This window comes from Schistocerca americana, chromosome X (assembly GCF_021461395.2).
Source record: "Schistocerca americana isolate TAMUIC-IGC-003095 chromosome X, iqSchAmer2.1, whole genome shotgun sequence".
NCBI classification, from domain to species: Eukaryota; Metazoa; Arthropoda; class Insecta; order Orthoptera; family Acrididae; genus Schistocerca; species Schistocerca americana.
Window position 1 is genome coordinate 916465685 of NC_060130.1, and position 15180 is coordinate 916480864.

The 15180-nt window shown below is 37.3% G+C and overlaps 1 long non-coding RNA gene across 1 annotated transcript; it reads right to left on the reverse strand.

Moving 5' to 3' along the window:
• Positions 1-1639: 1639 nt before the first annotated feature.
• On the reverse strand, positions 1640-13216 carry LOC124554681. The gene is made up of 3 exons (XR_006968409.1): positions 13099-13216; positions 12926-13021; positions 1640-1840 (listed from the first exon to the last, which is right to left on the reverse strand). It is a non-coding gene; the product is annotated as an uncharacterized LOC124554681 (long non-coding RNA).
• Between the last annotated feature and the right edge of the window lie 1964 nt (positions 13217-15180).

Genomic DNA, 15180 nt, shown 5'->3' on the forward strand with positions numbered 1-15180 from the left:
ATGTTCTGGCTCATCAGTGCAGATGCACACTGTTTCATCTAAAATCCTTTTGCATACATGTGAAACACACTTTAACAACTTTTCAAACATTACATTCTGTTTATAACATCCAAGTCCCATTGCAAGATTTTCACTACAGTATTTCATCACATAAAATTTTTGCTGCAACCTGAAGACCCGTAATCTTACTACATTGCATTCACATGAAGATTTAGCGTATGAATACAGGGTTCCCTTCACAGAGTTTAATCGATATGGTCATTTTCTCTGAGGAGTTTTGCCCCTCAGTTCTTGTCTATTGAACCTATCATTAAAAGAAAAGAAGTTTACCTGTATGGGGATTTTGCTATATTTATGCTATATTTAGAAGTGAAGTATCCTGAATGTCATTAATGATAGGTTTGCTGCATCAGTTACCCATTCTGTCAAGCATTCACACACACACACACACACACACACACACACACACACACACACACACACACAGAGAGAGAGAGAGAGAGAGAGAGAGAGAGAGAGAGAGAGAGAGAGAGAGAGAGAGAGAGAGAGAGAGAGAGATCAAGGCAAAAAAAAAAATACTATTTTCTTTGAATCAAATTAAATTCATGCAGCATGTTTTGGGTGCAAAAGGTGCCAGATGTACCATGTTTCCAACACTCATCCTGAATTCTCTGGTTCCAATAGTTCTGCCCTTCATTAGATCTAGAAGAAACACTCTCTGTTTACAGAAAACTATCCATAGGACACCTATCTGACTGATGAACCTCATAAAAGAAGAGTTACAACAATTTATGGGGGCATCCATTTCAGAAAAATGAAATCTAACTGATGAGATCAAGGTCATCCATTTTAGTTCTTAAAGCAGCTTACCAATGGATCCTGAAGGTCAGTCTTGTATCCTGTGTGCACTGATGAGATGACCTTTGGGGTAAGCTTTAGTAACTCTCTCGGAGTACACCTCCATGATTAATTTGTTAAGCCAGTTAATCTGTACAATAAAATACCACAGAGTGTCTCATTTCAGTATATTTGTTTGTGATCATGGAACACCTCACTGTTTTATCTGACAGCCTGGTATGATAAAATGGCTGTCATATGGCTGATATAATGCTATGTTAATGTGACAGCCTTTTTGCCATGGTCATACGAAAGACTCATATTTTCATTTTCATCATGGTCAAACCTGTGGCAGGTTTTCCCAGTGATGGGTAACGGCACACCTACGGCTTTTGAAATTCTGTGTCTGGCTTCCTTTCTTGTTGATTCAACTAGATACAGAAAGGAGGCAAAGTCTTCTTTACATTTTGTTCTGTGTGTTTCCATATTTTAAAGTTTTGAGTAGTGTGTTTTTATGCGTGAGGTGTTAATTACTGCAGCATTTTCTTAGCATAGAAATTTAACTGACTGAGGACACCAATCAGGCTTACTTGTTTACCAGATGAATGCTTGTTAACATGGGATGCAGATTCAGTCTGGGTCTTGACTACCTTCCTGTCTCATAAGCTGTCATACTGCACATTAGCAGCTCAAGACTTCTTTTTGAGAGAAAAAAAGATGACTCTTACAAGAAATAACTGATGTAAAACCTAATATATATGACAATGTTTCCTTCAAATAAGACTGACTAATAGGAACTAACTTGAGAAGAGAAACAGAGTTTATTTGTAAGTATTACATTTATCAGAAAATGTCACTTATGAAATCCATTTAATTTACACTGTATCTAAATACATACATAGACAATAAAATTTCATTCTGTCTTCCACTCTGTATTTTTATTGTACATATCTTCTCTGTACAGCTTCATTTCTCGTTTTACACAGGCCTCATAACGTCGAACCTGAAACATAGTTACTAGTTTAAATACAACTAAAAAATGTTTTTCTAAACCAAGAACACTATATAATATACATAATTATGGTAGAAAGCTCCTGGTCAAATGTAAATGGAAGAGGGGTTCAGTGGTGGGGGTAGCTAGTGGCTCAGAGAGAGGCAGCCTGTATTTTGATTAGGAGTGAAGGAGCGAGAGGTGGTAAATGTACACATTAGACAGGTTGTTGGAGAGGGTAGGTTGCAGTGCGCAATTTAGGTGTCATGCAACATAAACTTGGAGGAGGTGATATGACAGGGGAATGGGAAACTGTTGGGCAGATGGTGTGGAGACAGTGGGTTAACAGAGATTGAGGCCAGAAGACCTGCAACAGCAGAGTAAGTGTTGCAAGAATAACTCCCATCTGTGTAGCTTAAGAAAGCTGGTGGTGGAGGGAAGGATCCAGATGGCCTGTGTTTTGAAACACCAATTGAAGTCAAACATGTGCCAAGCTACATGTTATGCCACTGGGTGGTCAACTTCATTCTGGCAGTGGCCATTCATTCTGATGGACAGTTGGTTTATTGTCACACTGATGTAACAAGCTGCACAGTCATTGCAGCAGACTGGCTGCTTGCATCTCCACTGGGGTAGGATACATATGTGACAGGACTAGAGTATGATTTGGTGGGTGGGTGGGGTCTTCCACAGGGATTTGATCCGAGGTTTTGGCAATGGGTGTGGCATAGGGATGGACTAGGGTGTTTTTTAGGTTGGGTGCATGACAGAACACTACTTTAGGAAGGGTGGGAAGCATCATGAGTAGGCTATCCCTCATTTCACAGAATGTGATAGATAAAAAGCTCTAGTGAAAGATAAGGTTCAGTTATTCCAGTCATGCAGTCATGGATGATAATGGGTGATAAGGGAGCAATCTTTTGTTGCTGATTCTTGTTGATGGTAGCAGACTGAAGGGTGTGGTAACATATAGCACAGAAATCTGTTTTTAGGCTAGGTTTGGGGGTGGGAGGGGTATTATTTGTCTGTGAAGGCCCTTGTAATACCTTCAGCACACTGGGGAAGGAGTTCTTGTCACTGCAGATACGCCACCCATAGGTGGCCATGCAGTATTTGAGATGTGGATGGACTCAAGGGATAAGTTGTTGGATGGGATTAAGAATTTCAGTGGGGATTGGAGATTATGTCAGGCTACTGGGATTCAATCGCTGTGGCAGAGTTTGTAAGTGATAGAGTCAGACAACTGACATACTGCCAGCAATCTTTCCAACCAAAACCAACCTGATCTCGACACTAAACTTGGCTTCTACCAGTTCATACCACCATCTAATTCACCCTCCACCCTACAACCTAACAAGCCCTTAGTCATCTTCTAGAAATTCCTTACCTCCAACTTGCCCACCTCATCCTTCTCTTCCTAAGAACAGTAACCTTTCAGCAGAAGAAGGGGTAGCCATAAACAACTTCAAAACATATCCTGATTTAATCCTTCTTCCAGATAAAGGTTCCACCACTGTCATGATAAATCATATTTATTACCTGACAGAAGGCTTCTGGAAATTGTATGACTCCTCCATCTATAAACTCTGTCATAGTGATCCCATTCTAGAAGTTTAACATAACCTCCAATCCCTAATGAAATTCTTAGGTCCACACCATAACCTCTCCACCGAGCGAGGTGGCGCAGTGGCTAGCATACTGGACTCGCATTCGGGAGGATGACAGTTCAATCCCGTCTCCAGCCATCCTGATTTAGGTTTTCCGTGATTTCCCTAAATCATTTCAGGCAAATGCTGTGATGGTTCCTTTGAAAGGGCATGGCCGATTTCCTTCCCAATCCTTCCCTACCCTGAGCTTGTGGTCCGTCTCTAATGACCTCGTTGTTGACAGGATGTTAAACACTAACCACCACCCATAACCTCTCCTAAAAGTTGATGTCTATCCTCATCCAAAATGACACCCCACACATCCTCTCTCTATATGCTCTCCCCAAAGTTCATAAACCAAACAATCATGGGTACCTCATTGTAACTGGTTATTGTACTGCTACTGACAGAATTTCTGCTCCTGTTGACCAACACTTCAGACCCACTACCTGAAACCCAGCCTCTCACTTCGTAGATACTAACCACTTTCCTCACAGAATATCCACCATCTTCACCACTTTACCTTGTGTGTCCCTACTCATTACTGTAGACGGCAGCTCCCTATACACCAAGAACCCTCACGCACATGACTTTGTTGCTGTTGACAATTACTTCTCTCAGTGTCCTTCTGACTCCAAACCCACTATCTCATTCCTCATACAACTTATCAACTATATTATGACACAAAACTACTATCTCTTTGAAGAAAAGGCATATACACAAATTTGCAGCACAGCCATGGGGACCTGCATGTCACCTTCCTATTCCAATGTTTTTATGGGCCATCTGGAGGAAACTTTCCTAGCATCTCAAACTCCCAAACTCCTTGTCTGGTTCAGGTTCATTGATGGTACCTTCATGACCTGGACTCAGAGCCAAGACAGCCTATCCTCGTTTTATCATAACTTTAACACCTTCTCTCCCACCTGTTTCAACTGGTCCTCCTCAACCCAGTGTGCCAATGTGCCACTTTCCTAGTCACTGACCTCCACCTCTCAGATGGCTCTATCCACATCTCTGTTCCCATTAAATGCACTAACCACCAACAGTACCTACATTTTGACATCTGTCATCCATACCACACCAAAAAATCCCTCCCATACTGCCTGGCCACGTGTGGACAGTGTATCTGCAGTAACGAAAACTCCCTTTCCCAGTATGCTGAAGGTTTCACAGGGGCCTTCACAAATGGGCATTAACCCCCCAACCCAGTCCACAAATATGTTTCATGTGCTATATTTTTAATTGCCCCTAATACTGCCACCACCCCCCAGGAATCAGCTGCAAATTATTACTCCCTCGATCATTCATTATCACCAGGGAATGGAACAACTGAACCATATCCTTTACCAGGGGTTTGGTTACCTATTGCCATGCTATGAAATGTGGGACATCCTTGCCAAGATACTTCCCACTTTTCCTAAAATAGTGTTCCATTACATATCCTACCTTCACAGCATCCTAGTCCATCCTTATGTCACTCCCACTCCCAAGTCCTTGCCACAGGGATCTTATTCCTGTGGAAGACCTGGATGCAAGACCTGCCTAAAACACTCCCCTAGCACTTCCTACTCCAGTCTTCTCAAAGAATTATCCTACTTCATTAGAGGCAGGGCCATCTGCAAAAGCAATCATGTGATATGCAAACTCTACTACAATCACTGCACAACTCTTTATGTCAGTATGACAACCAACCAGCTGTCCAGCAGAATGAATGGCCACCATCAAATTGTGACCACGAACAAAGTTGCCTAGCCAGTGACACAACATGCAGCGGGGTACAACATGCTCATATTCAATGGCTGATTCAAAATCTGGGCTATCTGTGTCCTTCCCTCCACCACCAGCTTTTCTGAACTTCACAGATGGGCGTTATCCTTGCAACACTTCCTATATTCCAGTAACCCCATGGCCTCTATCTATGTTAAACTTTTGTGTGTGTGTGTGTGTGTGTGTGTGTGTGTGTGTGTGTGTGTGTGTGTGTGTGTGTGTGTACTCTAGCTCGAGGGAGGCTTTATTGCAAAAGCCAGTGTTTTCTTTCTCATTGAGAGTGCCTGTGAATCACTCATTGCTTTTGATTTTTAACGTGTGGTCTCATTTAGATCTAAAATGTTTAGTGTCGACATAACATTCATGCATTTGTATTGACACAAGAAGCAAAATTCAGAGCAGCTAAAAAAGTGCCCAATAATATATACTGAAACACATATAGTAAATCAATTTAAACATATATTATAAGGCTGAACATGAACTGGAAGATCTAAGAATATTCACATAAAATATCCAGTATTAGCAATAAACTAAATTAATGTAAAGTAACCTTAAATCACAAAGAATATGGCTACAATAATGAGTTAGTAGAAAATATTCAATAAATTAAGTGAAAACAAATGTCACTTTCTATGCATATTAAAATGTTGTATTCCCCCATATGCAATATTTATGTCTTGTTAGAGATATCTTTTAAAACTGGGGCAACTTCTTACACTGAAATTAATAATTTTATTCAATATTTACAACTCTCTACATTATCCACACTCTACAGTCTTCTGTTTCCTATCTCCTCTGATCATCTCTACATGCAACTGAACTGTAATTGTCATACAGGGTAAGTTTCTAGTTTGCACTCTGAATTAAGACAGTTGCTTACAGTCTAGAAACCTATGCCCAAGTATTGATCACTGCAGTACAACATGCTTATCTCTTTAAATAACCCAGAATGTCACAAGGAAGTTGGTGCATTATGTTTACCTGTGTACCATGTAAATACAGGGATCTGCAATTTTAAACAAAGAGGATTATAAATTAGCAGCCCATTTCTCTAAAAAAAACATGATCGAAGGAGGAGCTGTCATGTATGTCAAAAATAATGTAGGAATCAGAACTATTGAAACTAGTGGTTTCTGCTTAGGTCAACAACTGGAATCCTTTACTTTTGAACTGCTGCTGCTGGGAAAATCATTTAGAATTGACACAGTACATAGAACCCAACTGAGAAATTTTCACTTAAAACTTGAGTCATTATTATGCCATGCCACCTAGTAGACAAAAGAAATCTGATAAAAGCCTGTGGAGATTTCGTACTGATTTTCTGAAAGATCAGATAATGTAAATAGTTTTCAATTTTTTGTTAACACTTATTAGAATTATTCTTTTGTTAATTTTCCCACTAACACTACATATAAAAGCAATACACTAATAAATAATGCATTTGATTACAATGAAGTCGTATCATGGAAAACAGAGTAATTAATGAAAGGCAACAGAAAAATTTAATGCAGCCTTGCTGCAAGTTATCTGAGAAGATATGTATAATAGGACAGATGTCAATTCCAAATTTAGACTATTTAACAGCTAATTTCTCAAGAAAACAATAAGGTATGGCACTAATAAGACATAAGAAAGCAATACATTACATAAGCAATAAAAAATATAGTGACCAAGGAAAAATAGATTGTTTGGATTGGTTGAGACAAATAGAGAACTAGGACTGATGAAATATTACAAGAAATACTTTGATGACTGAAGAAAACCTCAAAAAATATCTGAAATTAATAACTCAGATAATAAATTTAAATGTATGTGGACAGTAGTTAAAAGAGAAACTAGAAAATCATGTATGGAATATGAGGACTTCATTATTAAAGAAAATACACAAATAATAAATGATAGCAGCCAGGAGGCCAAATTATTTAATAATCAGTTCTTGGAAGTATCTCAGAAGATTGACGTGGACAGCTCAAGAGATAAAGCAACAGAATACGTGGAGAAAAAGCAATGCAACATGAATACAGGTAAATCACAGTTACTCCATGCTCTAGCAAAGAAATTAAGAATGTAATTAACTCCGTGAAACTGCAAATTCCTATGGAAGTGTCTCCTGTCTAAAGCAAAGTACTAAAATTATCTTCTTCTCATGTATGCAATGTATTCAGTCACATGCACAGTACATCATTATTGTAAGGGACATTTCCGGGCGGAATGAAAAATTTTTTTCCCAGATCTCTTTACAAGACAGATAGAAAGATAAATATGAATAATGATTGAGCTGTCTCACTAGTTACCTCTTCTTCAGAGGTATTGGAAAAGATTATGTTAGTAAGAAGCATAACATACCTCTCTCAAAATAATATAGTCAGTCTTAATTTGTATTTTAAAAGGATCAGTCAGATATTATTAGTTCCTGAGTTCAAAGGTGCTGAGAAATATTATATTTGTAAGAACCATAATGCACCTCTTACAATGTGATTTCTTAGCCAGTCTCCATGTTTCCAAAGAAACTCTCCACACAACATGTTACTTTTCAATTCACAAATCAGGTTTGATAAAATATTGTGAACTGCTATATTCCTTGACATGTCAAAAGCATTTGATTGTGCTGTACACAGGATTATCTCACAGAAGCTCAAATATTATAGTGTCAGACACCTTTCTGGTAACTGGTTTTATCCTGTCTCACGAAAATGATGCGGAATGTTGCATTAAAAAACTCAGTGAATGTACACAATAAAACATCATCTTCAGAATGGCAAATAATCTCTACACATTTGGCACAGAGATCAATATTGGGTTGACACTCATTATGTACAAATGGTCTTTCATCATTTATCCAAGAAACTGAAACAGTTCTCTTTTCTGAGAATGTAAAATATAGAAAGCTGGAACCACTCCACCTGCTAAGACTGCACTGCTGCTAATAATTAATATTATTTATTTGTTCATTTTTGGTCAAATATCTGTATAGTGCATATGTAGTGTGTGTGTACCTGGATCTATCAGTTAATAGTTACATGTTGTGTGGATTATATTGCGTAATAAATTGTAATCATGTGGAAGGAGTCTTTTACATTCACATCACAAATTAATTTGTAAACATGGTCACATTCTGAACATTTCTAAGTGTTTTTTTGTTTAAAAAATATGCAGATGTGAGTTAGTAATTCCTACCCAATACCTTTACACATTACTATAATACAAATTCTTCTACAGAATAGAAAGAACTGTTAAGGAATTTTTAAGTTTCCGTCTTATTTACTCCATTTGTTTTCAAATTTTAGTTTGCTGTCTGTCTGACATTTTATACCATTGGATAAGTTGCCAAAACTTTTGTTGTAGCGTTGTGCACTCTTTGCTGTGTGAAAGACAACCTTAATGTTGAGTAAGGAATGTCATTTTTCCTTCTGGTATTGTCATTATACACATCATTGTTCATTTTGAATTGCACATTTTCAAGCAAAGGAGACTTTCTTTCTGAAAAATGAATTACCCCAGAACATTATTAAATATGACATTATTTAATAAAAATACGCAAAATATGTCACTTACAGACTTCTGTCTCCTAAGATTTGCCATGATTCTAAGTGGAAATGTGGCTGAACTAAATTGTTTTAGGAGTTCCAAAAAGTGTTTCACCAGTTTAAATTCCCAGCAGTATGGATACCTAAGAATTTTGATGTTTTCATCATATTTATTATTTCCTCATCATATGTTACACATATTGGTGTAATACCACCAGATGTTCAGAACTGAATATGTAGTGTCTTTTTAAAATTGAGGATGAGACAATTAACAGGAAACAAGTCAATGATACTTTTAAGAACACTGTTTATCACTTCTTCTGTTTCTGTGTGAATGTTTGGATGATTAGAATGCTAGTGTCATCCACAAAAACAAGTAATTCTGTTTTTAGTATGTTAGACAGAAGGTGGCTTACATGCAGGTTGAATTACTAGGTACAACATTCTGCATTCTTTTAGGTAGATATGATATAACTTATTGGTTGGCTATACCAGCAATCCCATAAAACATTAATTAGACTTTGCCTCACTTAGAATTATTATTCAGACTATTGCTTTCAATATGATGATCCTATTAATGTATCTAGTTTTACTGGAAACCAGGTTAATTAAAAGATATCAAGAATTGAACTTATTACTACACTATGCAATAGCAGATTTTGAGTATGTTAATGTGTTGTTTTTGACACACTGACACTATTCATTAGATAGACAGTCATCAAAATTTATAATATTGTGTTTCGGTTTTTCTGAAGCTAATTAACTTACCAGATATGTAATGTTAAATTCTAGAAAACTTAGATTTCGCACTAAGCTAGAGAATAATGAAGGAACACCAATCAACAGTAGCAATATTGCAAACAGCAATAATAATAAGCACACTCCTGCTGATGTGGTTACCATCCAGACAAAGCCCACTATCATCTCTGACTGACATTCACAACTAATCAATAATTAACTTCCTAAAAGATAAACAGATCACCATAATTGTACCCATTGATTCGATATAAATAAAAGTAACCATTTAAGCATGAAACAAACAAATGCAGTTCTGTTTTAATTTATTCACTTCCTTTCCTTCACTGTGTAATAGTTTTACTAGCAATGTCATACTTCCCTATTCCCTTCACTTTCTGCATGCAGTAGTAGAAGGTTGACTCTACACACTGTACAAACTGATCCTCAGTACTCCTTCTTCTTAAACAAGGAATACAGTTTGATAACTGTGGGAGATCTCTGTTCGTTAATGTATGCTTTTTCAAGACTTTATTAACAAGGGAAATGTGCTTTTCCCTTTTATTAATTGTTTTTATTAATTATTATTATAATCACTAAATGATGTGCAGGGAACTGTTTATATATCATGACAGTTTTCTGGATATTGTTAGAGTTATTTGTGTACTATCCTGTTGCTCGAATAAGAAAAGGTGGAACCCAGATAGTTCTCAATAAAAGTTTGTTAAGAATCTGATGCTACAGTTTGTTACTAAACTTGGTGTACCATGGATACATGCTACTCAGTAGAAAGAGTCATAATATACACAGAAAAAACATGCAAACCTACACACACATAAACACACACACACACACACACACACACACACACACACACACTTGCTTACATTTACATATTTTACAGTGAAGGATGATTGACAGACTAGAGTAGTGAGAACACATATTCACTTGAAATATGCTAAAATAATGTACAATTTATCAGGATGTGACATTAGTAACATATTATCATCTTGTTTCTATAGAAACAAGATGATAATAGGAAGAATGTAATATTATGACTGTCACTGAAATGTGTCCCAGTCATTTGAATAACTACATGACAGGTGTGAATGGCACACCGATTAGAGTTTTATACTAGAGTGTTTATATAAGAATGAATGCACTGTTATTTTAAGGACAAAGTTTTCATCCTATATCTCTCAAGATTTGCTGTATATTCCAAAGCATGATGTCCTTCATCTTCTGAAGGTAAAATTAAAAAAAGGGAGAAAAATGTTATTTAATCATTTCAGTACTGGCAATTGCCTTGCTTCTTTCAATACACTGATTCTTGTCAGATCACTGAAGTTAAACAGTGCCATGCTTAATCAGTACTTAGATGGGCAACTGCCTGTCTATGTCACTTGCTTTTGGCTGCTTGCCTTGTGGCAAAGGGGTGATGTTTTAAAGTCTGTGACCAAGAGTCATTGTGACAATGTCCTGAATTAAACTTCCAAATCTCTCTGTAGTGTCTCAGGTAGAGAGGGCATGTGACACTGTTGATGGTGATAAAACTGACAGATATGGATGCTAAGCTTGGCAGCCCCCTAGGTGCTCTTCAAGAGATGTAGGGTATATACTGATACTTGGTTTCATCCTGTCCCTTTGTTCATCATCATCCAACGCAAACATGACTCCACACTACACACACCCATCACAGTCACCTATACTTATCAGATATACTTAAGCACACCACTCTCACACTTTGCAAAGGAAAAGTGCTGTTTTGCACGTAGGGAAAACAAAAAGCCTTTTCAGTTATGTGGTTGAACCTGCCCTTCGGCATCTCCCAACCAACAAAGCCATATGACTTTCTTTTATTTCAGTATTTACACAAACTAAAACAAGAAAGAAAGATGCAAAGGAGTCAGTTTGAATGAACTCAGAAGCACATATCTACAGTTTAAGACTGAAACCCATTTACAATACAGTAGATGCCCTTTAATGAATTTTGCCCCCATGTTTCCAATTTTCTGCTTTGCAAAAATGTTTAACATACAGCTACTTAAAAATAAAAGCAAAGAAATGAAGACTGAGAGATATTGAAAGCAATACTATTGTAGAATATCACTTTTGTTGCCAGCTATGTGTGCACATGAGCTCTGGTAAAGAAATTCCCTGCTAGTACAATTAGATTAGTTTTACCTAGTAAAACATCTCTTAAAATTCACTTCAATAATTACATTGCTTATGAAAGTATCCATAAACTCAGATTTTATGAACTCTTTAATTGTTAAGACAGTCTATTTTGTTCAGGCGAACACTGCTTCATTTCATTACTGTGGATAAATGCTACTTGCCACCAACAAAAGCTAAGTATTTTTGCAATAAGTGACAGTTAATACCACAAATACGAGAACCAAAAAGGCAATAGAGGATCACAGCAACTGAAATGTGTAATTTTAATTCTAGAGCCACCACACTATACTTTGCACTGATGTACAGGTAACTTAGTATGCAAAATTCATTAAAGATTTCAGTCTTCCCACAAGGGACATCACACTAAAAATACAGCTGGATCACATTCAGTAAATATTCTTTAGTGACATGAGTCTGTTCACCGTGTATTGAAGGAAATACTTTCACAATTTGTACACACATTATTTTACTATCTTTGTTATATAATAATTTGTAAAGATTTTCTGCTAACACATACTAATATATTACCTCAGGTTACATGTTAAACAGAAAATCCTGTTTGTTATGTAAAAGATTTCACTATAGGACTACATAAGATGAGTTTGAGGAAAAAAGTTTTTAATAGTTATAACTACACTTATCCAAACCTAATTCTGTCACATGCTGTCTGATTTCAGTACGATTTATACATCTCACCAATAGTCCAATAAAGTCACATGTGTTAATATTAGAGTAATAATAGCAGATTGACTTACTGTAGGCCTACATTTTTTACGTATAACAGTCATAATTATTTACACACTTGCTGTTCATTCGTTAACTCTTTTTACATTTATTTTTCAGTTTTCTGCAATTAATCACAGAATTATTACTTCCACTGCTATCTTTACAATGGCGGTTTGATAAATAGTGGCGATTCTCTTTGGCTTTATTGAAATAAAGCAGCTAACCCTCCTAATCTCAATATTTTATATGTCGTTTGAGTCAGAACAAGTAAGATACACATTAATAGACTATTACAGCTAGAAATAGTTAAAAATTAAAGTGTTCAAATAACAGAGTAATTTGGAAGAAGTTGTGAGCATTTGAAACAGGACGACAGTATTAGCCTTCTAGGTAGCCGTCTTGTTAACGACGCAATCAGCGGTAGGACTATTACAGTCGTTACGAGCAAAATGTCCCGTAACTGAATGAAAATGTGTCATGAATAAAACGCTACATGTTATGGCAGTAATATTTACCTCTCTAAGTTTCAACTCGGCTCTTTCATTCTTATGGATACATTGTCTGAAGCATTTCTCCGTAATCGTCAGGTATGCATTGAGCAACTGCTGGAACTGTAAAAAGCGCGTAAGGTGCTTAGGAACGCAAGAAATAAGACAAGTCGTAGTAATAACATGTCAGGGGTACTTACAGAATCATCATTGTTTTTAGTCATACTGAACAGCAAAAAGCTAATGATACTGGATCGACATATATCCGGCGATTATTTCGCCGACCTCCTCCCAAGTAATTTCGTGCTGATATACACGTAACAACCGATTTATTGCGCCAAAGATAATACTCTCTGACACATTCATATTCTGGACTATCGTTTTTAACCTCTTCGAACAAATAAGCAAACTTTCATAGATCAGGAAGCAAAATAATTTCATAACTCACTTCAGTCGCACAAAAATATAGGCTATTTAATGGTAACTGGGGAGTTTTACGCTTCCTACCTTACAAAGGAAAGTATTTTGGTATTTTACTGTTGTCGTTGTCACTAACACAAAACAAAGTCCTTGAAAGGCGGTACTCTACACAAGAAGGATTGCTTTAAATTTTGAAATTAACTGAGTTAGAAACAGCGTTGCCAGACGCTTTCTCCTGTGAACTGATTTGAACTTTTTTGCTTAATTTCTGACAGTCTACATAAGTACTAGTGCAACATCCGACGACTCGCACTGTTCTGTGTCTGAGATAAGGCGCGATACTTTCACTGGACTATTACCCGTACTTATTTTTATTGGACTCTGGCGTCTGTAACCTTTTGGCCTCTTTCAGTTGTAAATTTTCATTGGTCGTAGCTCTTGGCAATGTAATCCGATGCCATAGTATTGATTCTATTGTTGAAATACTCTACATAAGTCTTATGAAATTGTAAATTCTTCCTGTTTTGTCATATTTTTTTAATTGTGTTACATGCACAGAATACTCTGTTGTTATCAAGTCTAGTTCTTAATGAATATTGTATCTTTTGGCCCATATTTACGTCCTTGACATCGCCTGACACTTCTTGTTCTTAAAAGTTGTATCGTTCTGATACAGACATCTAACTGAAGTTCCTCTTGGTAAGCAGTCCGAAGGAAATAGCAGTGCTGAATTATACCAGTACTGGCGTAATTTTATTTACACAGAATTGATGACAACATTAAAAATGAATTTTGGTACAAGCTAGCTCGATGTTAATCAATTATTTATTTCATAAATGTGGGTACTAAATTGCTTTTCACTTGTCAGACCATGTTACCTTTGTGATAGTATGTCACCTGATAATCGTAATCAGGGCTCCATTTCCGCTGAATGGGGCTAACTTAGGTGCTGTACATCGCTCACATACACTGTGAAAGCATTTGGGTTAGAAGAGAGCAGAAAAGGAAATAGGATCAACTCGTCGACGACGAGGTCAATAGAGATGAAGCACAGCTTTAGAATCGGGAAGAAAACCGGCTGTGACGTTTCAAAAGACGGATGTCCCGATGAGAATTTGTATCACCATCCTACCGAATACTAGTTCACTATCTTACTGTACCACTTTGCTTCCTCGCTCGGTTATTTTGGTTAGAAGCGATCACTGTTGGATTATACCTCTGACTGCTTTTGAGACTGGTGTTTATCTTGTTGTTACCGGTACCATACGTCATAAGGCTTTCCAACTTTTCATTCACTGGTTGCAGTAGTAAACTAGTGAATCGGCACAGTCAGATAGCTTTACTGTCACTTTGTTAATCTACACTGTATGATAATCTCGTTCAATATCCAGAAAAACACTGCACAACAGAATTTAAGGATTAATTTTTCGAAAGTCCGTAGCCTCCGTAACTCCCACCCACGGCGAAGCTTAAGTTTTAAATTTGGCTCAAAGGTGCCTACAACCATCCTCCGCATTGGTGCAAACGCGTGACGGCCTGCGACGTCACACTCGGACTCGAAGACGCTTCGAACAGCAAGGTGTCGGGGCATGCGAAAAATAGTTCAGAAGTTCATGTGACGTGTAAGGTGGGTTAATGACGTCACTTTCGCACCAAATTTCACCACAATTCTGCCCAGAGCCACAATGGACGTGCCACACGATCGGAAGGTCGTTACACCCCCTGTTGCCTACATTTCATCCCGCTCACCTCTGCGATGAAGATCAGAACCGCGTCGCCCAGGCTTGAAATCACATGATTACCTTATGAGTGGCCGAGGAAAACATTTCAGACACACTGCAGTTCAGAATTGGCAGGAAAAG